Raw genomic sequence first — 26,836 nt, forward strand, 5'->3', positions numbered from 1 at the left:
GTGTGTGTGAATGCGTGTGTATGTGTATGTGTGTTGTTTCGCTTACATTCTTATGGGCCACTCACATTTCCAAGTACTGTCTACAAAAAAGTAGACTGTATTATTTTTAGGGCCCATTTTACCTTTCTCTTCAAAAAGATGAGGGAAATAAACTGAACTTTATGGCGCCAAACAATTTTTTCTACAAGATAGTCAAGCCATTCACACAGGTTTCTCAATTAAACTATCTTAGAGTTTCTCGAAAAAGTTATAAAACAATAAAACTGACAGATGCATCAATTCTTCCAAAACCAAGCTACATGAGGGACTTATTGAACAAGTGATTCCACATTTTATGTTCCTTTCCAGACAAGAAAAGAACCAAATGGATTACATTCTTATTCTAAAAAATTCAGAACCAAAGAGCTTATCTAAAAGTCTAAAACTCCTGAAGCTCAGAAAACTGGACTCACTTTTCTGTCACACCATATTACACTGTCTTACCTTTAGAGTTTAGTTCATCTACTGAACACCTAATAAAGGTTTTATCACAACCTTGAGGACTCAGTTTATGAAATCACAAAGAAATGGCACGTTGCAGAAAGTCACCCTAATCTCCGGAAACGTTGTTTTATTTTTTCTTAAAGGTCTCCTGAGTCCCTTTCCATGTTTCAAGTCTGTAAGAGCATATAAAACTTACAAAGCCAGGAAAGAAAAGAAGTAGAAAAGCCACAGACAAACTGTTAACTTTCTGAGAGAAATGTAACAAAATTTTTAAAAAGCAAATTAGAAAATTACTTACTTTTCCCAGGTCTTTGGTACAAAGCTCAGAAGGCAATTTCCCTTTTCCCACAAAGTCGTGTTAATTAATAGCAATCACTCAGTGAGGTCAGGCAGCCCGAATATATCTAGAAATTGTGTAGAGACAAAAAGTTAACATTCAAAGTCAGATTAGAAATTAAAAATCAAAACACCCCATTGCTATTCACAGTCTCTGCATAATTAAAATACAGATTTCATTGGAATATCTAAATGATGAGCTATATTAGCTTCTTTTCTTTCAGAACAATACTAACAAGACTTGCTAAATCTAGATGGTGTTTTGATCTGTCATCTAATTAAAGTTACTAAAGCCGGAATCAGCAAGGCTTGTTGGCAACCGTTCACGATAAAAATGTCCTTCTCAGGGAGTTCTAAAAAGCAGCTTAGGGAGGATGTGGACTTCTAATTATACTGTGACTTGGGAGGGAAGGTCTTCCGAAATCACACTTGCTTGCCTCACCTTCCAAAGATGAGCTCGTCTCACAAACACAGAAGCAGTTGTAAATAGAAGTGAACAAAAACAACTTAAAGAAATTCATCAACAACTTGTAAATGCCCTTCAGATGTACCCATTGAAGCACACTTCACTTTTGCAGGTGGGAATGAGAAGAGAGAGGCGTGTTAACTTTTTTTAAAAAATAAATTTATTTATTTTGGCTGCACTGGGTCTCTATTGCTCTGCGCGGGCTTTCTCTAGAGTTGCAGTGAGCGGGGGCTACTCTTCGTTGCGGTGCGCGGGCTTCTCACTGTGGTGGCTTCTCTTGTTGTGGAGCACAGGCTCTAGGTGCACGGGCTTCAGTAACTGTGGCACGCAGGCTCAGTAGTTGTGGCCGAAGGGCTCTAGAGTACAGGCTCAGTAGTTGTGGCGCACGGGCTTAGTTGCTCCGAGGCATGTGGAATCTTCCCGGACCAGGGCTTGAACCCACGTTCCCTACATTGGCAGGCAGATTCTTAACCACTGCGCCAACAGGGAAGTCCCAATTTTTTTCTAATAAAACAGAAAATCTGAAAATTCTGCATGATGATAATCTCACTTAAAACATAAGTTACTTCCCCCAACAATGCTGTGAATGAATACATAGGTAATACATCATTCATAAGATAAACGAGTTTAAGTAGGTGTAACAGATGCCACAGGTACACCATAACCTGAAGTCTGTGCACCTGTCAGCCTCTCCCACACTGGGCCGCACGTTAGATGTAATTCTAAGAAGCGTGATAAATTCATTTAAAAGCCATAAGAGACTGAGAAATAGGTCCTTTAGGAGGAGGCAGGAAGCACTGCCACGGTAGGCAGTCAGAATCCCACAGGCATCAACAGTCATCATTTATTATTACTGTCATTGTTACTGTTACAGTTTAGAGTTACTATTACTGTTACAATGTTATTGTTACACTTACACAGTATCCACTGGCAAGCCAGATTCTTCTCTAAGTGTTTTTACATGTATTAACTCCATTTAGGATAGAGACAAGCAGAAATATCCCCTAGACATCACCCTGGTGCCACACAGTACACTCAGTTCTCCTATAACACTCGTGTTTGTTCCAAGGTTGATACAGTAGGGAGCAACTTGAGCGTAACTTGATTTGCACATTTGTTTAGGTATGATTTCACTGCAAGAAACATTAGGTAATAGCAGAAGATTGCACGGGGCGGAACCCAGCTGTCTAAGCATACACAAAAGGCACAAAACCCACGCCTCAACTATCTCTTGGCGATCTCAGTGCCCCCGACATGTGCCGAGCCACAGCCCTCCAAGCTGGGTGCCCCAACTTTCCTTCTGATTTCAGGTAACCCTCTTTCCACCACTTCACAGTGACGCATAAACTGCAACCCTTCCAGGGCCTCAGTCCACAGGAAATGTCACGACTTTCTCAAGGTAAAATGCCATATTTAGTGCACTTTTTATCTATTTACTTCTTCACCAACTAATATGTGTAAAACTGTGCTCCGATTTTTATTCAGTTCCCATCTTACTTTTTTTTAATGTGTCACTGATAAAGGTTTTTTTTTTTTTAATTTATTTTTGGCTGTGTTGGGTCTTCGTTGCTGTGCGTGGCTTTCTCTAGTTGTGGCGAAAGGGGGCTACTCTTTGTTGAGGTGTGCGGGCTTCTCATTGCGGTGGCTTCTCTTGTTGCAGAGCACGGGCTCTAGGTGCGCAGGCTTCAGTAGTTGTGGCACGTGGGCTCAGTAGTTGTGGCTTGTGGGCTCTAGAGCGCAGGCTCAGTAGTTGTGGCGCATGGGCTTAGTTGCTCTGCGGCATGTGGGATCTTCCCAGACCAGGGCTTGAACCCGTGTCCCCTGTGATTCAGTCAGCAGTGGCCAGGTCGGCAGGGCCATGTGACAGGCTTTCCTCACAAATGGCTCTACGAGTGGTGCAGGTAACCTGCTAGTGTTGGAGGGTCTCCTGCAGAGGCGGGCAGTGACTGTGTCTCACCATGGGGACAAGGACACTGGCAGCAGAAGTTCTGGGAAGTACTCCTTGGCGTGAGCCCTCCCAGAGTCTGCCATCAGCCCCACCAAAGAGCCCAGGTAGGCTCCAGTGCTGGGCTGCCTCACTGATAAAGTTTTTGAGTGTTATGTCCCTGATCCTACTTTTCCCTTAAGCACTGGGGGGTTTACTGCATAGCATGGTGGTTTTTAGAAACACATATATTGCATTTTAGCAGAACTGACTGTATAATAACTAGTGTTTACAAGGATGCTTGTGTGTTGTGTGTTTTGTTTTGTTTTTCGGGGTTTTTTTGGCCATGCCACATGGCTTATGGGATCTTAGTTCCCCGACCAGGGATCGAACCCAGCCCCATGCAGTGAAAGCACTGAGTCTTAACCACTGGACCACCAAAGGAAGTCCCAGGACGCTTGTGATTTAGACCAGAGGGGTTAAATTATGATTTTCAAATACTTTCATTATGTTAAAGAGGATAGCAACATATGTAATTTAATTTTAGAAAGAATCACACTCACATACTTTACAATAACCTAGTATGGACACTTTTAAGGGTGTTTCAGTTACGTGAAAAATTTATTTATGAGAAGTTCCGTAATGGTGTTGTTAGATAAATGAAGTGTTACTGCACCATTCCGGATAGACCAACATGATGGTGTTATAAAGATACAATTCTTGCAGACAAGAGGACTTAGCCAGAATTGCTAGAGAGGAGAAACTGAATTACTTGTCATTCCTTGAAACCAATAAATTTTTAAAAGATTAAAGTTATCTGTAAAAAAAAGTCCAAGATATACATAAAGATATGTACAAAGAAGTTTTCCATTAAAGTAATAACATTTTAAGCAATTTAAAAATATAAATATTCAGCAATGGATAAAGTTTTTTTAAAATCTGTAAGATATTTAATAAAATGAGAAAATGTTTTTAAGCAGTGTTCATTGGGAATGCAGACTATAAGATGATTTGTGCCATATGATCTCAATTTTGTTTAAAAGTATCTATACCTAGAAAAAAAAACTAGAATGAAAAAAGTCTACATTTGTGTATAGTTGCTAATTAGAGATAACAGAATAAGGATAGAATAATTTTTATTTTCTTTGCATTTTCCTGTGGTTCCCAAATCTTCCACAATAATCATATCTACTTTTATAGTTAGAAATAACCATATGCTATATAAAAATAGGACTAAGGCATTTGGTGGGGGAAAAAACCTCTTTTTATCCCCACTTTAATTCTGAATGTGACTCCAGCCAGTAGAATGAACACCAGCCCAAGAACAAGGGTACCAGATGCTTCCTCCACAGGTATTAACAGATCCAGTCACAGAAAGTATTTTCTATCTCATAATTCAAGGGCAAATACATCCCAAAAGATGTTCAAAGTATATAAATCCGTTTTAGAGGCCAAAATATAATTTGCTTTTACTGGCTAAAACAGTTATAGATTTAGTAAAATCCAGATGAAAGAAGACTTTTAATTATATAATTGCATATTAGCTGTCTTAATGTCTGAAAGAAATTTAGTTATGAATGAAGAAATTGTGCTCTGGATAAAGCTCCTTTCAAACAAGATCAAGATTAAAGAAATACAAGAAGCAATGGATTCGGTTGTGGGGATGAGTGCCTCACTCGGGGAGTTTTCGATAGAAAGTAAGAAAGAGATATTGATCTTTACGACCTCCAAAAGAACTCAGCTGTATTAAAAATTTTCCCAATAACCATAAAACTGGACTTTGAAAATAATCCATTTGCCAAAAACGGTGACTCCTTATTAGTCATCAGTCTGCTTAGTTTAATCCCATGCACTGAAATTGCATAAGAACTAAATGGTGAAACTACAATACTCTGAAGTCAAGGGCCAGTGTGGAACAATTTGGCCACCACACAACCCGAGTTCACTTACCTATACTGGCCAGCAGCACATTTAAAGGATGTGCCCCTTTCCATCTTCAGCATAGCATTACTCACATCAAATACCCAGTAACTATTTGGTGTAGAGCAATTGCTTTAGTACCACTCTCCATTCTCAAGAATGCACTGAGGATTAAAAATCAGTGATTGTGTGTGTGTGCGTGTGTGTGTGCGTGTGCGTGGTTTTGTTTTATAAAATGATAAAGCATCTGTAACATGCAGTGTATACATCTGAATAATAACCATATTCCTGCTGTACAAAGTATAGATGTACTAGTCTCTGTTTTGTTTTGTTTTTTACTTCCAAAAATGCTGACTTCAATGGAAAACAAACAAAAAACCCTTCTGTTTCAAATTTGCTTTTGTATTTTTAAGCATTTTCATAACTTCCCTATCAAATGGAAACAAAGCTACTGATTTCATGTTTTGTTCTGTTTTGTTTCACAGAATAGAAGAGGCGAATGAATATTTTAATTACGCTATCATATACAAGAAGAGATCACAGAGGTGATTCTGAGTTCCAGAAAAATCAGTTCAAGTTCAAGATCAGAGACTATCATTTTATCAAATGTATGTTGATTACTTTGGAAAATAACTGAAATTCTTGGCTTCTGTGTCTCACAAGTTGCTGCCTAAAATGCTGCACATATGCACCTTTAATAATTTGCAACCAAGTATTATAATCAGCAAATAAATTCAGATACTATTTTCAGTTAGGAGTGTTCAAAATAAAAACTATGAATTTTAATTTTTAAAAGAAAACATGCAGAAATATACATCTACCTATATACACCTCACACTGACTCTGAAAATACAGAACACCTAGGAACTCTCAGTATGGAAACTATATTTCTTAAATTGCTCTAAGAATTAGCATACGTATAGCTCAGGGGAATACACTCTCTTAGCATTACTGGATATAAAAAAGGGCAACCAATTTTCAGAGTCTACCTGGAAAATAAGCAGAAATTATTTTCTCAGGCTCTCTAGTCACTCTGTGGGCAGAATTCCAACATAATCTAAATTGGTCTCGGCACTATCTCACTCCCCCTTTTTGCATCACTACACCACCTCTGGTCCAAAGCCCAATGACCTTCTCTTTCAAAGGCCTCCTCCTCTCATTGGTCCTTTCCTTCCAACTTCTAAACTTCCAATGACTCCATGGCAATATTTTAGCAGAAGCTGGGGAATGGGGGAGCTTCAACAAATGATTAAGGAATTTTAACTTTCTCTGGATTATATGCATTTTTAAAGAAAAGTTTGAGTACCCAGATCTTGTTTTTCTAAGCACCATAGCTCACTGGAGAAATAGTTGGGTCCAGGCCCGGGGGGAAGGAAAGTACAATATAAGCCTAGAACATCATACTATGCCAGAAAGCAAGAAGTGCTCAAATATTAATGCAGACATGACAGAAGGACACAGGAGCTGCCTTGAAGGGGCTCCCACTGGCCAAACGTGGTACAATTTGAACAACAAAAAGAATGATACGGATAAATTATAACACACTCAATTTTAAAAAAAGGAACCATAAATCCACAGATATTCATGGAAAGGGGGATAGTGGAAAGCTCTTTTTTACAAAGAAAGCCAGCTAATAAACACCAAAGGAACAGCAGAAACAGAAAATCCCACTTTGCAACCACCAAGGCAATGATTGATTCAGTCAAGGGTCATTAAGCCTCAGAATATCACCCCACAGATTACTTATCACTTACCGAGGGGAAGAGGTATCTTCATAATGGAGAGCTCTGGCAGACCACCTTACCCAAGTGTTGGTTGGCACAATCAATTATAGGATAACCGAATGTCATGTCTCCACAGGGACTATGTAGTATGTTTGTCAAAAGGCTTAATCTGTATCTCATCATAAAGTAACAATCAAACAAATCCAGTACTTGTGGTACTTTCTGCAAGACAATTATCTTGGCATTTTCCAAGATACCAGTGCCATGAATGACAAAAATAAAAACAGGGTGACTGTTCTGGATTAAAGGAAAAGAAACAAAATGCAGTGAATGACTGTTGATGAATCTTGGATGAGGAGAGGGGTTATAAAAAGACATTACTGGAATAACTGGGGAAATTTGAATCCGTATTACGGACTATGTGGGAGAATATTCTTGTGTTTGGGAGATACATATTAAAGTATTAATATTTCAAGTAAAGGGTCATGACCTCTATAACTAACTCAATCGGTTCAGCAAAAATGTTTTAAAGTGTATGTATACAGAGACAGAGAGACAAAAACAGAGAGAGACAGAGATAAAACAAATTTGGCAAAATGTTAGCATTTTATTTGGCAGGCTGGTTGTAACCTCTAAAAGCCAGTAACTACGGTTACTTGTAGGCTGTGTCTATTCCATATGAAGAGAGATCATAAAGGAGCCTACGGTTGAAACCAACACAAATAGAAATAGAGATCACTGGTGTTAGAGCATTTAGTCCATTTTTCAGAAAACTTTTTCCAATGCATTTTTCTTCCGTAGCAATTAATGGTCATTAGTTGGGAGGAAGAAGATTTACAGAGAAAAAGAAACCCAAGGAAGAGGATAACAATGGATAAAAATTAGGCACAGATAATTTCAGTTCTCTTCCATACCTCTTCTTTGGAAGAAGAGGTAAGTCTCGAGGTTTAAAAAAATTGTTTCTCACCTGGTGAGAAACGCTGGATAGATGTGTACCTTTCCAAAGAGCAAGAAAGAGTCCCTCTGCAAGAGGTATTCTGACCAAACACCAGGACCAGTGAAGCTGAGCACTTCATTTCATGCCCAGCCCTGGCTAAGCCTAGAACAGAGGGGCATGTGTCTGAATAACGAACATTCCATGTGGGCAAACTTGCATCCCAGAAGCGCAGCTTTCAGCAGCTGCCTCAAACTGAATGTGTTGGAAACAGAATTCTCCTCCACCAAACTTGATCCCTTGTTTCTATTACCTCTCTTCTCAGTCTATCCAGTCTCAAAAGTGCAGCTTCATCTTTCACTTTGGTTCCCATTGGCCCACTCTTCCTCATTCACATCCTCAGGGCCATATTGGCCACAAGGTCTCTCGCAGTCCAGGTAGAAGCAGCCTCTCTTTTCTCTGTTTCTCCTCAATACTTCTATCTATGGCACTCACTTGACACTTTTTAAATATCTTTGCCACACGGTACTGATTCTGTACTCACTGTAGGCAAGAACTTTACTATGTTACCTCCTTTAAAAATCACTGAGGAAAAAAAAAAAAAAAATCACTGAGGGCCTTCCCTGGTGGCGCAGTGGTTAAGAATCCGCCTGCCGATGCAGGGGACACGGTTTCGAGCCGTGGTCTGAGGAGATTCCACATGCCGCGGAGCAACTAAGCCCGTGCGCCCCAACTACTGAGCCTGCGCTCTAGAGCCTCCGAGCCACAACTACTGAGCCCACGAGCCACAACTACTGAAGCCCGCGCGCCTAGAGCCCATGCTCCGCAACAAGAGAAGCCACTGCAATGAGAAGCCCGTGCACCGCAATGAAGAGTAGCCCCCCCTCGCTGCCCCGCTCGCCGCAACTAGAGAAAGCCCGCACGCAGCAACGAAGACCCAACGCAGCCGATAAGAAAAAAAAAAAAATCACTGAAATTCTGTGAAGTAGTTTACGTTATTTTGCTTCTATCTACGGAAGAAATGGATACTCAGGTGAAATAACTCGTCCGAGGTCACAGAGCTGTAAAGTTGATATTCAGACCCTGATCTTCTGGTTCTACCCTAACACCAAGGTGCTTCAGATTTTATTTATCATTTTAAACACTGTCCCCTGTCCTTAAATCAAGCACAGACTCCTTGAAGGAAGGGATCTATTTTATCCAGCCTTGTGCTCTCTCCAGAGCCTAGCAATACTCATAACTCATGTTCACTGAATTATATTTCAAGACTCAGTCCAGAAACCATTTTTCTTTCTGACTTCCAAGCTCAATTCCTGTAGCACCACCCACCCCCTCCCCTTGCCCTCTATATGTTTCTACTGCAGTACACGCAAGCCTTAACGGCAGGCTTCGTGACTGCCGCGTGTGTGCCCTGGAACACAGCAGGCACCTAATGTATGTTTGCTAAATGAAATGTTTATGCATGAGACAGCTGGGTTCCTTATCAAGGCTACTATGTCTTGCTAGAAAATTGACCTCATTTTTGTCTTTATCACATACTGAGGAAATTATTTTAGGAAAGAGTGACACAGGGAAAATGGAGAAAAACAGTCTTGGCCTTTGGGTCCTACCCACTTCACCTGCTGTCCTGGGTATACTGTGTTCTGGAGAAGTGCTTCCAAATTTTAATGGATACGTAGTATCATTCAATACAAATTACGATTCAGTATGTTTGTGGTAGAGCCCAAGATTCTGCATTTCTTTTTCTGGGGTGTGGGGGGATGCAAACAAGAGGCTAACCCAGATTCTGCATTTCTAACAAGCTCCCAAGACACGTTGATGCTGCTGATCTATGGACCACACTTCCCAGGAGCAAGAAGTCCTAGACTGTAATAGTGAAACTGCCCATTTAAGGAGAAATAACATGTAGACTAAATGACCAGACATAAATTCACAGTGTTAATGCTAGTTATCTCTGGGTTTCTTCTTTCTGCTTTCCTGTAATTTCCAAGTATTCTATAATGACTCTTGCTGATGGAAATAAAAATTTTAAATGCTATATATACACATGCATAAAAAACTGTACATTTGGACATTTCTACTTTGCATGGTTACATCTTTATTTAAGCAACAAATATACTTAAGAGGACCAGACTTGGGAAATAACAAGATGGTGAATTTAGCAATTCCCTGTCTGCTCATTTTATCATGTAGATTAACATAAAACAGTAATTACCCTTAGCAAGCAGTCACCACCACAAGCATTGCTTTTCTCAGGTTCCTTTCCCTTAGAAGAAAGAGAAAGAATCCATTCAGTTGGAAGACAATAAAAGGCAAACCAAATTAAGGACAGAAGAAAAAACAAGCAGGTGCTACAATGAACCTCTTCCAAGTGGGTCAACAGAACCTCATGAAGTTGAAAAGGAGGTGGAAATGCGTTTCTCCCAGCAGAGGTGGGGTGGGCTGGGTTCCCCGACAAGGCAAAGTGCAATAAATTAAAGCAGCACTCACCGTGCACCTGCAAGCGAGGTGCAAAGAAATGGTCCTCAGAGGAGCCTCTCTTCCAAACGTAACAAGGAAAGACCGTCAGGAAAAGGCAATTAGAGGGTGTGCATTTGCAGGAAAGCACTCCCCAAATACCTCCTTCTCTTCCGTGTTGTTCCAAAGGATGCCAGGTTTATCCTATGAGTTGCAGAAGTTGCAGCCCAGGCAGGTGGGCACCTCATGCCCACTCCCATACCCGCAGCTATTCCAGACTCTTGCCCAGCCATAGGTACCTGTGACTCAGGAAGGGCCAAAAACAAAGGAGGCACTTTGTAACCAGAGTGTTCCCGGTTAAAGTAGGACCAACAAGGTTCTGCATCCTCTGTTTTCCAACCCACAGGCCTAAATGACTTTTTGCCTTAAAGGAATATTGTGAAACGCACTGTGAAATTACCCAAAAGGATTGGAACTTAGTGTCTGGAAGGCTTATATGTACAATGGGACTAAAAATCACTTCTGTGTGTCTATTAAGGATGTGGTTTCCTATCTGTGAAGTTTAGACACGCTAGACATTCAGCTCAACTGAAAACAGTGAGTCACTTTATTGCTACTGAGTTCTGTGAGTCTAGAGCTGGACCATTCAAGGCAAATAAGCATATGCTGAGGTATTTAAAAATGTGATCACTTGAGATTTCGATAGCATCAAAGTCATCATCTTGATGGGAGAAAAAATCTGAATCTACTTGGACTTGCTTAAATTTCTTTTACTGAAATTCAATATTGTTTTTATTTTGAATTAGATGGATGGTAGATGGGGTGGGGGAGGGGAAAGCACCATAATCTTCTCGGTGCTCCAAAGCCTCAGAGTCTTAATATCTTAGTAGGAATTTTAGATTTGAGGAGACGTAAGAGGCACGACAATCAAATAAAATGCAGTACACGGTCTTTAGCTTGGATTCTGGTTTAACTTTTTTTTCAATGCTAAAGACTTAGGGGATTAAGTCTTTGGGAAATTTGACTATGGACTGATAATAAATGATATTTGAGGACTACAATTAATTTTGTTGGCCATCATAATAGTACTGCATTTACATAAGGCAGCTTCTTTATTTCTTGGAGATGAATGTTAAAGTACTTAGGGGTAAAATGCCATGATATCTAAAATTTATTTTGAAATGGCTCAGCAAAAAATAATATATGTAGGGCTTCCCTGGTGGTGCAGTGGTTGAGGGTCTGCCTGCCAATGCAGGGGACACGCGGAGCAGCTGGGTCCGTGAGCCACAACTGCTGAGCCTGCGCGTCTGGAGCCTGTGCTCCGCAACAGGAGAGGCCGCAATGGTGGGAGGTCCACGCACCGCAATGAAGAGCGGCCCCCGCTTGCCACAACTGGAGAAAGCCCTCACACAGAAACGAAGACCCAACACAGCAAAAATAAATTTAAAAAATAATAATAATAATATATGTAAATTTACACAGATGAAGTAAATAAGAAAAATGCTAATAGTTACTGAAATCAGATAGGGGTTCTATGGGTTTTCATTGTAGTATATTCCTTCTACTTTTTTCTATATTTGAAAAATTTTAGAATTAAAAGTTTAAATTTATATCAAAAACATTTATGACCCCATAGTTTTATCTCCCTTGTCCTATTCTCTTGCCATATTAGACCACAGTCCATCTATAGTAGATTATTTTCTTTTCTCTAGAACACATTCTCTCACGCCTTCCACCTCTGTAACTTTGTGTGTTATATTGTCTCAACCTGGAATTTTTCTCCCTCCAGTAACTGGGCCTCTGGTGAAAGCTGATTTATTTTTTCAGGTCAATCTCAAAGGCTACCCCCTCTCGGAAAACTTTCCCAACCTCCACCCCACTTTATGCATCTCCCCTTTTCAGACTCCCCATTACACCTTGTACCTCTCAGCACATCTATCACATTCTACCCTGCAAGGTAAACACTGAAGCTGACATTTACTGAGAGCTTCCCACGTGTGAGGCCCTGTTCACATGCTGTCGCATGCATTCTTTACTTCACTCATTTCTTTCCTATCCCACTGAGGTAGGAGCTGTCATTACCTCTTTTCACAGGTGAGGAAACAGGCTTTGAGGGGCTGGGTGACCTACCCAGGTACAGGGTCAGTAAGTGGCAGTGCCAGGCTTCATTCAAATACAGCCCATCTGCTTCTAAACTCTTTAAGCACTAGTGTGTATGTCATTTGCATGGCGGCCTGATCCTTTCCTACTACATTGTAACAATTTAAGGGCAGGTATTGCATCTTCTTTCTTTATTCACTCAACCAATAATTGTTGAAAAGCCACTATTATCAGGAAACCACTGCCCTATGTGATGAGGTAAAGATATGAGTGAAAAGGACAGTTTTTGACCTAGGCAAAAACTAAGGAAATCCGAACAAACTATGGACTTTAGTTAATAAAAATGTATGTACTGGTTCATTAATTGTAACAAATGTACCATATGAATGTAAGATGTCAATAATAGGGCAAACAGGGTGAGAGGGTTAATGAGAACTCTGTACTATCTTCTCAATCTTCCTGTAAATCTAAAACGGTTCAAAAAAAATAAAGTCTATTTTAAAAAAGGAAAAAATAACGTGACAATGAGGTCAGTTTTCTTGATTGGCTCATAAACTCCCTATAAAATCAATCCTCAAGAAGAGTGGTTCAGTCATTCTAGCAAAAGGGGTGACAATGAAACGCCTGACTAGGGCCTATCTGGGGAATGAATTCAAATGAGGATCTCCAGCTGAATGTGTGGCACGTGTTTTTTAAACCTAGTCTCATACATGTATGTCCTTCCCCTCATACAACACTAACATGCTTCAGGCTCCAGTTTCTCCAGCTTAATTCACGATGTTTTAATGAACATACACAGGAAGGGATGTACCACATCTCCTACTTCCCTAAATCAACTCAAGTTCTTAAGTTCTCAGAAAGACTCTTAGGATGTTCAATTCCTTTTTTAAGCATGGCTTATTTTTTGGTTTTGATTTTTTTGTTTTTGTGTTTTTCCTTAAAGAATCACAGAGTTTCAAGTCCCACACTCCACAGCCATCTCAAACCCAGAACTTTAGGTACCTACACATTAATATACTGAACCATCCTATGCCTGATTCTTCCCTAAAAAAAGGGAACTCGGCCTTTCAGATACTGTTCAAGGATTCCTCTGCACTTTAGTAAATGGCTATCTCCACCACATTTGTGAGATCAGCTACATTTCCACATATAAAAACCTTCCTATGTGAAGCTAGCCTAATAAACCACCATGTGGAACAGTAACTCTTTTTTTAGATCTAACACCTGGAAAACTACAGCTCCTCACAGCTATGTAACTATTTAACAGACACCATTTGACAATATTAACCATAGTAATAAGTAACAGCATTGAGAGTATTTCACTGGTTGTGGTGCATTTTGGAAGTTAGTCTCATAAAAGTACTGTGATATGGGTGGTAAAGATATCATCACCATTTTATAGATGGGGAAAACTGAGGCTTACAATTGAAGTCAGAACTCACTCAAATACACCACTGCGTGACTTTGTTCCGCAGGGGATCCTCCAAGTCCTGGTTCAAAGCCAACAGTCTTTTGCTCTCTCCAGTCAGAAAGCCAGCCCCCCTCCCGGAAACTGTCCACAGTACTCGCCTCATCCCTGGAGGCGCTCTTTCTCTACAGGCCGTGTATCCGCTCATGCATCCAATCTCCTGAGAAGAATCATATAAACTAACTCAGGACTAGGGCCCCGCTTCACTCATGCTTCAGCCGCCACATGTTAACACACGGCCTCACACAGTGGGTGCTCCCCAAGCCCAATGGTCCACAACCGCATGAACGATCCTGAGCTGCAAAGCTTACCCACGGGCAAAAGCCATGAAACAAAAACAGGTGCTTGACAACTAATGCAAAGTTCAAGATGACTTTTTTTCATTGACCTTAAAGCAAAACAAATTATATTTAAGTTTTACAACACGGCTGATAACCATAAATAGAAAAGAGAGAGTTTTGTTTTCCCCATGAGTCCTCAGTGAGACCTCCAACTCGGAGGCCAAGAACATTCAGGGAATGTGCCACAGATCTTGGTTTTCATCCAGAGTCCGGAAAAAGGGTAGAGGCAAATGAGTTTTACCATCGATACAGTTTGAGTTCGTCCTACAGGGACCACCCTCTACAAAATAACGCCCAAAATCGGCTTGTGCATATTCCTCTTTCTATAGACCTCTTTCTAATGGCCAAGTTGACCTTGACCGTTCTGTTATTAGAACCTTGGATTCTTTAAGTCAAATGAAAAGTCAAATATTTTTAAAATATCAAATCATTAAAAAAAAATTCTTCTGTGCCCTCTGGTACCAAATATAAAGGTCCTGACTTCGCACAGAGAGTGAGTGATTCAGAGTTAACTGCTCCTGCCTTGAAAGGAAACCGAAGGCTTCCAGTGCCCCAGGACATCACAGAAGTTGCTGAAAGAAGCAGTTTACTGAATCGTACTTCTGTGTCTTCAAAGTTTTAACATGCCCAACAGTGGAAAACTAAAACCATTTGGATCAAAGAGGCTAAAAATCAATGCTTGCTTTGTTTGTTTTTAACCAGAATAATAACCAAAACTGAATATAGTTCACCGAGGTATTAAATTCTGTCTCAGTCTATTTTTCCTTCTGTATCCAACTATACAAGAGACTTTTAAAACATAATAATAAAATGCTCTATTCTACCATCAATAACACACATGTGCTTTGAATTTTTTAGGAATGAAAGACGGGATTGTGGGCCTCTCCAAACCCTTCCTTGTGTGTCCAATGGCATATATTATAAGACTGTTCCCCTGCACTCATGAGAAAAGTGATCACAGGATACCAGAGGGAACTTACGGAGTGTGTGTGTGTGTGTGTGCGCGCGCGTGCGCGCACACACACACACGCGCGCACACACACACTCAGCTGTGGTGTATCTATGGGTGGGGTTAGGGTGGGGGAGGGCAAGCAACAGAGTGTTGGAACTCCTAAAAAGTGTCATAGGTGTTGCCTAAGATCTAGGATTCCACTCGCCCCTCCACTTTTCCTCTCTGTTCTTTGCTCCAGGAAGCTGACCCACTTGACAACACACTCCCTCAAAGCAATCCTGAGGAAAAAGAACAAAGCTGGAGGAATAACCTCCCAGACTTCAGACAATACTACAAAGCTACAGTAACCAAAACAGCACGGTACTGGCACAAAAACAGACGTATAGATCAATGAAACAGAATAGAGAGCCCAGAAATAAACCCATAAACTTACAGTCAGTTAATCTTCAACAAAGGAAGCCAGAATATACAATGGAGAAAGGACGGTGTCTTCAGCAAGTAATCTTGGGAAATCTGGACAGCCTCAAGTAAATCAATGAAAATAGAACACTCCTTCACACCATATACAAAAATAAACTCAAAATGGTTTAAGGACCTAAATATAAGACATGACACCACAAAACTCCTAGAAGGGAACATAGGCAAAACATTCTCAGACATAAATCACAGCAGTATTTTCTTAGGTGAGTCTCCCAAGGCAAAAGAAATAAAAGCAAAAATAAATAAATGGGACCTAATCAAACACATAAACTTTTGCACAGCAAAGGAAACCATCAACAAAACAAAAACACAACCAACAGATGGGAGACAATATGTGCAAATGATGCAACCAACAAGGGGTTAATTTCCAAAATATTCAAACAGTGCATAGAATTCAATATCAAAAAAACCAAACAAACAAACAGACAACCCAATCAAAAAATGAGCAAAGACCTAAACAGACATATCTCCAAAAAAGACAGACAGATGGCTAACAGGCACATGAAAAGATGCTCAACATCTCTAATTATTAGAGAAATGAAAATCCAAACTACAATGAGGTATCACCTCACACTGGTCAGAATGGCCACCATCAAAAAGTCTACAAACAATAAATGCTGGAAAGGGTGTGGAGAAAAGGGAACCCTCTTGCACTGTTGGTGGGAATGTAAATTGGTGCAGCCACTATGGAAAACAGTATGGAGGTTCCTTAAAAAACTCAAAAGAGTTACCGTATGATTCAGTAATCCCACTCCTGGGCATATTTCCGGAAAAGATGAAAAATCTAATTTGAAAAGATACATGCACCACGGATGGACCTGGAGAGTATCATACTAAGTGAAGTAATCAGACAGAGAAAAATAAAATAATACAGACTCACATAGCAAAGGAAACCATAAACAAGACCAAAAGACAACCCTCAGAATGGGAGAAAATATTTGCAAATGAAGCAACTGACAAAGGATTAATCTCCAAAATTTACAAGCAGCTCATGCAGCTCAATAACAAAAAAACAAACAACCCAATCCGAAAATGGGCAGAAGACCTACATAGACATTTCTCCAAAGAAGATATACAGAGTGCCAACAAACACATGAAAGAATGCTCAACATGATTAATCATTAGAGAAATGCAAATCAAAACTACAATGAGATATCATCTCACACCAGTCAGAATGGCCATCATCAAAAAATCTAGAAACAATAAATGCTGGAGAGGGTGTGGAGAAAAGGGAACACTCTTGTACTGCTGGTGGGAATGTGAATTGGTACAGCCACTATGGAGAAGAGTATGGAGGTTCCTTAAAAAACTACAAATAGAACTACCATATGACCCAGCAATCCCACTCCTGGGCATATACCCTGAGAAAACCATAATTCAAAAAGAGTCATGTACCAAAATGTTCATTGCAGCTCTATTTACAATAGCCAGGAGATGAAAACAACCTAAGCGTCCATCACCGGATGAATGGATAAAGAAGATGTGGCACATATATACAATGGAATATTACTCAGCCATAAAAAGAGACGAAATTGAGCTATTTGTAATGAGGTGGATGGATCTAGAGTCTGTCATACAGAGTGAAGTAAGTCAGAAAGAGAAAGAAAAATACTGTATGCTAACACATATATACGGAATTTAAGGAAAAAAATGTCATGAAGAACATAGGGGTAAGACAGGAATAAAGACACAGACCTACTAGAGAATGGACTTGAGGATATGGGGAGGGGGAAGGGTGAGCTGTGACAAAGTGAGAGAGTGGCATGGACATATATACACTACCAAATGTAAAACAGATAGTTAGTGGGAAGCAGCGGCATAGCACAGGGAGATCAGCTCGGTGCTCTGTGACCACCTAGAGGGGCGGGATAGGGAGGGTGGGAGGGAGGGAGACGCAAGAGGGAAGAGATATGGGAACATATGTATATGTATAACTGATTCACTCTGTTATAAAGCAGGAACTAACACACCATTGTAAAGCAATTATACTCCAATAAAGATGTAGAAAAAAAAAGCAAAAATAATACAGACTCACAGACATAGAAAAGAAACTTATGGTTACCAAAGGGGAACATGGGCAGGAGTGGGGTGGGGAATGAGGAATATGGGATTGACAGACACATACAACTATATATGAGATAGATAAGCAACAAGGATTTTCTGTATAACACAGGGAACAATATTCAATATCTTGTAATAACCTATAATGGAAAATAATCTGAAAAAAGTATATATATATATCTGAATCCCTTTGCTGTATACCTGAAACTAACACAATATTGTAAATCAACTATACTTCCATAAAAATAAAAACAAACAAACAAAAATCATGCTCCCTTACCCTCTGGCTCCTGGTTGGGTTTGACCAATGTGGAGGTTCCACAGGAGGACAACCACAGGAGAGCAGAAGGAAGGAGGAAAACAGCTCCCTCCCTGCAGGCTCTCAGGTCACAAGTCCTGTCCAGTGGCCCACTACACACAGCTCTCTGTCTCCCCCCTCACCCCTCAGGCCCCCAAGTGGGAGGAGCTTGGCTGCCACAAGCCCCAGAGCGATGCAGATCTCAGGTAGTTCCTCTACACCCTGTCCAAGTTCTCAGTATGAATGTGCCACCTGTTTCCTGATGAGACCTGGGCTGATCATATACCTAAAACCTTTGAATACTCACCTAACAAGATAGTGCCCTAATCACTATTGTTTTGATCCCACCTTTACGGCAGCCTTACATCAATTATGTCAAAGAAAAGTCACTCGACAATATTTCAGGACCTTTTCTTATTTATTTATTTATTTATTTGGCTGTGCCACACGGCATGTGGGATCTTAGTTCGCCAACCAGGAATTGAACCCATGCCCCCTGCAGTGGACGCACGGAGTCCTAACCACTGGACCGCCAGGGAATTCCCCTTCGGCACCTTTTAAAGCTAGCTGTTTTTCACTTTGTTATAAAGCAGAAACTGACACACCATTGTAAAGCAATTATACTCTAATAAAGATGTTAAAAAAAAAAGCTAACTGTTTTGACTAGTGTACTGACATGGTTTTTGTTTTTTTGTCGTTGTTGTTTAATCCACAAAATGCCATCATCTGCAATAAACTACACAGTAGAGGAAATACACTTACAGCTTAAATGATATTTTTTCAGCCTTACTGAGGGATAATTGACATACCAAATGGTAAGATATCTAAAGTATACATTGTGGTGATTTGATAGACATTGTGAAAGGTTTCCTCTCACCTAGCTAATTAACACATCCATCACCTCACGTATTTTTCTTTTTTTCTTTTTTTTTGGTGAGAACATTTAAGTTCCATTCTCTTACAATTACACAATATAGTGTTATCAACTACAGTCACCATGCTTTACATTAAATCCTTAGACCTTATTCACCTTATAGCTGAAAGTTTATACCCTTTTATAAGCCTCTCCTCTCTTCTACTGTTTCTATGAGTCCAATGCTTTCTTTTTGATTCCACACTTATGTGATACCATAGAGTATTTGTCTTTCTTTGTCTGACTTATTTTACTTAGCATAATGCCCTCAAGGTCCATCCATGTTGTCACAAATGGCAGGATTTCCTTCTTTCTCAAGGCTGAATAATATTCCATTGCGTGTATGCATATGTGTGTATGCATACATGTATATATATAACATCTTCTCATCTTCTTTATCCATTCATCTGTTGACAGACATTTAAGTTGCTTCCGTATCTTGGCTACTGTGAATAATACTGCAATGAACATGGGAAGGTAAATATCTCTTCAAGATCCTGTTTCCATCTCCTTGGGATTTTTACCTAGAAGTGGGATTCCTGGATCCTATGGCAGTTCTATTTTCAATTTTTTGAAGAACCTCCATACTGTTTTCCACAGTGGTTGCACCAATTTACATTCCAACCAACAATGCACGAGGGTTTCCTTTTCTCCACATCCTCACTAACACCTGTTGTGCTTGTCTTTTTGATAAAAGCCATTCTTACAGATGTGAGGTGATTATCTCATTGTGATTTTGATTTGCATTCCCCTGATGATTAGTGACAGGGAGCACCTTTTCAGTACCTGTTGGCCATTTGTACGTCTTCTTTGGAAAAGTGTCTATTCAGTTTCTCTGCTCATGTTTTAATTGGATTATTTGGTTTTCCTGCTGTAGAACTGTATGAGTTCTTTGTACATTTTTTTTGGATATGAACCCCTTATCCAATATATGATTTGTGAATATTTTCTCCCGTTGAGTAGGTTGCCTTTTCATTTTGTTGATGGTTTCCTTTGCTGTGCAGAAGCTTTTTAGTTTAATGTAGTTCCACTTGTTTCAGTGATCCTTTTTAAAATGTAAGTCAGATCAAGTCAGCTGTGCTCAAAACCCTGTCATCTCTGAGAAATGAATATTTCAGGTCCTTATTCTGTCCTGTACCCTTCGCAACCTGTGCCTTACTCCACCCCCATATTTTTTGGCTTTACTCGGCAATACTCTTCCCTTTGTTCCCTCTGCCCTAGCCTCAAGGGCATCTTGGCCGTTTCTCAAACATGCCAAGTTCACTCCCTCCTGAGGGCCTTTGCCCTTGCAGTTTCCTGCACCTAGAATGCCACCTCCTGGGCCTCCATATCACTAAGTCCTGCTCGACTGCAACTACTCTAGGAGGCCTTTGCCCATCACCACCTCTTAAGCAGCCCTCTCTTGCGCTCTCTCTCTCTCACCCCTTGATTTTTCTTCATCGTGCTTATTACCCCAATACATTATATATTTATTTGTCTATGGCCCACCTCCTCCCACGAGAACGCATGGTCCCAGAGAGCAGGGACCTTGTCTGTTAGGATCATCACTCACCCCCACTGCCCAGAACAGTGGGTGGTGTACAGTCAGCACTCACTAAATCTTTGTCGAATAAATGATTTGGTTAGGGAAAAATAAAAAGGACTGCTGGTCTGCTTTCCTAATGACTGCGGCTAAATTTCCAGTGACCAAGAAGATATTCAGTAGCCATCTTTAGGGATGCTATAGAAGGGATTCTGTAAACTAAAAGATGAGTTTATGGAATAACCTGCCATCCTACATGAGGATTTTCCACACTGCACATCAAAACCAGCAGAGTACACAGGAAATAATAATAATAAAAAATATGAACAAATGTAAACAATTATTCAAACCAGAGTGGCAAAGATTTTCTGTAAAGCGCCAGAGAGTAACTCACTTACACTTTGCAGGCCACAGAACCTCAGTCACAACTACTGAGCTCTGCTGCTGCATGATAACAGCCAGACACAATACATCAGTGAATAAGCACAGCTGTATTCCAATATAACTTTACTGATGAACACTGAAATATGTATAACTTTCACAAAATATTATTCTTCTTTTAATTTCTTTCAGTCATTTAAAAATGTGAAAACCATTCTAGGCTCGTGAGCCATATAAAAACAGGCCGTAGGCCAGATCTGGCCTCTTAGCTGTAAGTCTCTGACCCCTGATTTAAATCCTTTCTAAGGGTGTTTTTTTTTTTCCTTTTCCTATAGATGAAATACATTCTGGTCCATACAATCTGTTGGATACATAGTCTACAATTAATTAAGCATGGAACAATTGCTTTTGTTAAAGAATAATAAGCTGGATAAACAATTTATTTAGGTGAATAAAAATTACTAACTCACTCTTCCAGGACTGTCTTTCCACCCAGATTTTGGTCATCTTCAAATACAAGCTCTGTTATCACCTTTTTCCTCATCTAAGTATTTTCATTTTCCAACCTAGTGAAGAAATTTCCATTTACTCTTTCTTCCTTTATAGAGAGGGAAACTGTAACAAAATCTTAGGATAGAGGGGAGAGTGGCTTCCCAGGTTGGAGGCAAGGCAGATTCCAGTAGTGTTTTATGATGAAGCGTACAGTGTGTTGCTTATACTTTCCTTCCAAGTGCTTTCAAACACACCCTGTTGTGTGGGCCCTGGAATGAGAACTATTCTGATTGCAGGTGCTGCTAGCACTCAGGGTCATCTGTCCCCATGAGCCACAAAAATTTGCTGAAAAGGCCAGGCTGGGAGATGGCACAGCCAAAACAAGTTATTTCATAACTTAAAGCAGAAGAGTTTAAATTGCTCTCAATTATAATGATAGCTCATCTCTCTTACGTAATAGCAATATATGAAAATAAGGACTTTGAAGAAGCACTCTTCATGATATCACTCAGAAAAGTCGACCAAAACAGGTATATTAACATCAAACTTGGACTTCCCTGCTGGTCCAGTAGTTAAGACTTCATGCTTCCAATGCAGGGGGCACGGGTTCGATCCCTGGTCAGGGAACTAAGATCCCACATACCTCAAGGCGCAGCAAAAAAAACCCAAAAAAACATCAAACATGTCTATTTGACACTGGACACACAGTAGAGAACGGGAACACTTCACTATAGGCTTCGGATGCTCTCAATATCCTGATGTTGAGTGTCCCAGGAACCCAATCAAGAAAGAATTCAAGAGAAAAGTTCTCATGTTCTCTAAGCATAGGAGACATGGAACAAAACCAAAATTTATTTTAACCTAATTAATTATAGACTCCACTTGCCCAACCCACTGTGAAAGTAGATCTACTGGAATGTGGAGTGAAAATTTTTTAAGTTTTTGAAACACCTCTGGTGCTCTGTTTCTTGATTTTCCCAGTAAATCAAATTCAAATAAACAGGCTAAAGGAAGTCAATGGTTTTCCAACTCCTACTGTAAGTAACACAGATTTACTGTGAGATTTAAGCCTACAGATTTACTGTGAAAACCAGGGATTAAATTAAGCTTCACTTAAATTTCAAGATGCCAGAGACGGTCTCCTGAGAAAGCAGACTTGGCTTGAAACCCTGGTGTCTCACACACATGGCCCAATTCCCAGCAAAGACAGCCGTCCACAAAGCCGCCCTGTCTCCGCAGGCATCTCCTCCGTTCTGCAGAGCGTGGACTATACACATCAATGAAAGTTGAGACATCAAGTCATGGAAAAGCTGTAAGATAAGCGCCTCTGCTTCATCTCACACTCTTAATTGAGTTTCTGAGGGAAATGGAAATGCTGACGAGGCAGGCAGCTTCAAACAAAAATGATCGGAAGTGAATGAATACCCCAAAGAATCGTCACCATAGTTGCCTGGTAATCTGCATGTGTCAGCATTCAGATCGACACATTCTTTTGGGGAATACCCAGGGCACCAGGGAATCACCCTCTTCCAGACACCCAGGGGGACTGTGATGCTGAAACCAGGTGATGGAGAAAGTCACAAGGAGGAAGCTTCCCTGAACAACAACCCTGCCTTCAGCTTGTATCAGTTTGCTAGGACTGCCCTAACAAACTACCACAGACTGTATGGCTTACACAACGGAGGTCTCTAAGTCCAGGATGAAGGTGTCAACATCAAGGTGTTGGCAAAGCTGTTTTGTTCTGAGGTCTCTCTCCTCTGCTGGTAGATGTCCTGGCGTGGTCTTCCCATTATACGTGTCTGTGTCCGAATTTCTTTGTCTTATAAGAACACCAGTCATAATGGTTTAAAGCCCACCTCCATGACCTCATTTTAACTTAATCACCTCTTTAAAGACCCTATCTCCAGGGGCTTCCCTGGTGGCGCAGTGGTTGAGAGTCCGCCTGCCGATGCAGGGGACACGGGTTCGTGCCTTGGTCCGGGAAGATCCCACGTGCTGCGGAGCGGCTGGGCCCATGAGCCATGGCCACTAAGCCTGCGCATCCGGAGGCTGTGCTCCACAGCGGGAGAGGCACAACAGTGAGAGGCCCGCGTACCGCAAAAAAAAAAAAAAAAAAGACCCTATCTCCAAATATACAGTCACATTCCAAAGTACTGAGGGTCGGGACTTCAACATAGGAATCTTGAGGGGACATAATTCAGCCCTTTGCCCTGCTGGAACCACTGCCATGGCAAGACTCTGTTTTTGTTTAGTCCTACCGGTGCCAAAGGCTAGACTGATAACCCAATTCTCACTATTTTGAACATTAACTACCTTTCTTTTATAATGAAAGGATATTACATTCAACAATGTCCCAACCCTAATCTCATTTTGATAACAACCAAAAAAACCAACATATAATTTTCACTGCCTTTATAAAATACTCTGTTACATACCGAATCCAATCATAAAGAAAAGTCTTTGGGTGTGGGCGCACACTCTAAGCACCAGCTGCTGCCAGGCCACATTTTTTTTTATAAGCAATTTGCACTGCAACCAAGATCCAACACAAGGAAAAATCAGGACATTCAGTTGACATTCATCGTCATGGGAGGCAAGTGTAAAAAAACACATTCTCACTTATTTCGTGTGTACCTTTTCATGCAGACACTCACGCCTTTGCATGCAGGATTACGTACTGCTGTGTTAATCTGTACTGCCCGCTCCTGAGAGTGAAATGGGTTTAAAAAATAACACTAGTGCTGTACACCTGAAACTAATGTAATACTGTAAGACAACTATACTTCCATAAAACACACACCCCCACACTGAAATCAAGACTTCTCTTCAAACCAGGTGTGTGACCAGGCAAACTGTAACGTTTTAAAGCCCTACATCTAAATGATTACCAAAGCTCTTTTTAAAAGAAATACCAAAACCAGTATCATTTAAATGTGTTTAATCTCAACTTAAGCCTTAACAAGTTCTGACCTTATAACCATTTACGCCCTCCAAATTCGACTATGTTATTCATCAATTCAATAAACATTTACTGAGAGTGTACTATGTGGCAGGCAGCATTCTAGGTGCTAGAGATACATCACTAAACAAACAAAATCCCTGCCCTCCTGGAACTGACAGTCTGGTAAGATACACACATCATTTCCCCTACTGTCCTACAAACTCATTTACCTTCCCAAATTCCCTGACTGGGCCATGGGTATTTCCAGCCTCCTAATTTCCCAAAGACAAAACTTAGCAGCTATGTTATATTTTTCATTCTCTATCACATCCCTCCTGGGTCTCTAGCGGCTATTTCCCACCCTGCCTCCTCCACCTGCCTTTCCTAATACAGATAACATTACCACCTGCAAGCCTCAGTCATCAGCCCATCAGCCCTGTACTCCTTGTCATTCACCACATCCCGTTAATCCCACCACTGGGGTCCCTCCCCAGTCTCTTCCGACCTCTCCACTCCCATCGCCACCATCCTGGTCATTTTTCGTCTCAATTTACACATCCTCTCTAGAAGATGAAACCTATAAAGCAGAAACAGTGATCTACTCACCTTTGTATCTGCACCATTACTTGTGTTTGCATAGAACTCTGGACGCACTATCTTAAGTCAGTATACTCTGTATTCCTGGCCACCTCCCCACTAGACCATGTGCTCTGAGGGCAGGGCTTATATCTTTTTTTTTTTTTTTAATTCTCAGTGACAGACATGCAGTAGATATTACGTGCCTCTTGAAAGCCACTTATTCGTTCATGCAACAAGTATTTATCAAGCACCCACTCGCCACCAGGTATTATGCTAGATGATGGGGATATACCAGTGAACACAAGCCCCCCCAAACCCCTGCCTTTTAGAACTTCTATTTACACAAATTCCTATTGTACAAATTTATTTTAGAGTGAGGGTAGAAAGATAATAACTTAAAACGTAAGTATGCAATGTGTTATAAAGGGATAAGTTCTATAGGGAAAAAAAAGAAGGAGAAGAGGGATTTGGGGAAAGGGGCAGGAAGGTTCGCAATTTTCAATACCATCAGGGTGGGTGGGTGGGTTTCACTGGGAAGGTAACACCTGAGCAAAGATGTAAATAAGAGAGGAAGTTCACCAGGTGGATATCTGGGGAAGAGGATACAGGAAGAAGAAACAGCAAACGTAAAGGCCCTGAGGCAGAAATGTGCCCAGTGTGTTCAAAGGCCAGTGTGGCTGGAGTGGACTTAGCCAGGGGGAGACTACGTGGCAATGAGGTCAGAGAGGAAAGGAGGGGGCTTAGTACGGTGCCTGTCAGGTAACTGGAAGGACCTCATCTTTTACCATGAAGACAGAGAAGTCATTTCAAGTTCTGAGCAGGAGGGTGTCGTAGAATGACGAGTTTAAACAGGATCACTCTACTGAGAACAGACTAAAGAGAGGCAAGGATAGAATCAAGGAAAGCAGCTAGCAGGTCCTTGGAATAATTCAGGCAAGACAGAATGGTGGCCTGGGTCAAGGTGGCAACGTGGGTGTGTTCTTAAGGCCGAGTCAATAAAGTTTTCTGATGGACTGGACCCTCCGAAACTTATCTACATTTCTTCCTTTTCACGGATAATAATGAAGCCCCAGCCAAGACCCTGCTCCTTATTCCTACATGGCTGTGAAAGTCTAGGATTTGTTCTTACCATCTTCAATTCTCCCCTCTCTTCATCCTACAAGCTGCAGCGGGATTGGTGCTCGGAATGCTGCCCCCCCCCCCCCATCACAGCATCACCTGCTCACAGTGGAGCTCCCTTCGGGGCACAGACCTGCTCTGAAGCCCTCCACCTTCTCCTCACGTGCCCAGCCCTGTCCCAACACCTCAAACACCTTCCCATCACCCCACCTCTGCCCTCCATCACCCTCCCTGCTCCTCTCCAGTGCCCTGGATCTTAAGGCCCTTGCTGCCCTTTAAAGTTCACTGCAGGTTCCACCTCCTCTAGGACATCTTCCCAGGATTGTCTGGCTCATGCCTGTTTCTACCTCTTCAGGGTTCCTGTGGCCTTTACTGCCCATACTAAACATCCCACATCACACTGGCCCATCTAGACTGTGTGCCGCTAGAAAGCGAGAGCCATGCCGTACATTTTTCAGGCCCCATGCCACCTACTCTATGGGCAGCAATCATAACACTCGCTGACAAAGAACATCATAGGGAAAAATACAAGAGTACAATGTTTGAATTATTTTTATTTATTTATTTATTTATTTATGGCTGTGTTGGGTCTTCGTTGCTATGCGCGGGCTTACTCTAGTTTGAGGTGAGCGGGGACTACTCTTCGTTGAGGTGCTCGGGCTTCTCATTGTGGTGGCTTCTCTTGTTGCAGAGCACAGGCTCTAGGCGCACAGGCTTCAGTAGTTGTGGCACGCAGCCTCAGTAGTTGTGGCTCGCGGGCTCTAGAGCGCAGGCTCAGTAGTTGTGGCTTGTGGGCTCTAGAGCACAGGCTTAGTAGTTGTGGTGCACGGGCTAGGCTGCTCCGCGGCATGTGGGATCTTCCCGGACCAGGGCTGGAACCCGTGTCCCCTGCGTTGGCAGACAGATTCTTAACCACTGCGCCACCAGGGAAGCACTGAATGATTT

General features: G+C 41.2%; 1 protein-coding gene across 1 annotated transcript in view; it reads right to left on the reverse strand.

Moving 5' to 3' along the window:
- The window catches only part of APBB2 (amyloid beta precursor protein binding family B member 2), a 345,736-nt gene that overhangs the window by 262,288 nt on the left and 56,612 nt on the right, over positions 1 to 26,836 (reverse strand). The window contains exon 3 of the mRNA XM_082838844.1: positions 782 to 887. The gene's annotated coding sequence lies outside the window, so the exon portion shown is untranslated. The remainder of the gene's footprint in view (positions 1 to 781; positions 888 to 26,836) is intronic.

This window comes from Leucopleurus acutus (genome assembly GCF_964270905.1).
Source record: "Leucopleurus acutus genome assembly, chromosome: 4".
NCBI classification, from domain to species: Eukaryota; Metazoa; Chordata; class Mammalia; order Artiodactyla; family Delphinidae; genus Leucopleurus; species Leucopleurus acutus.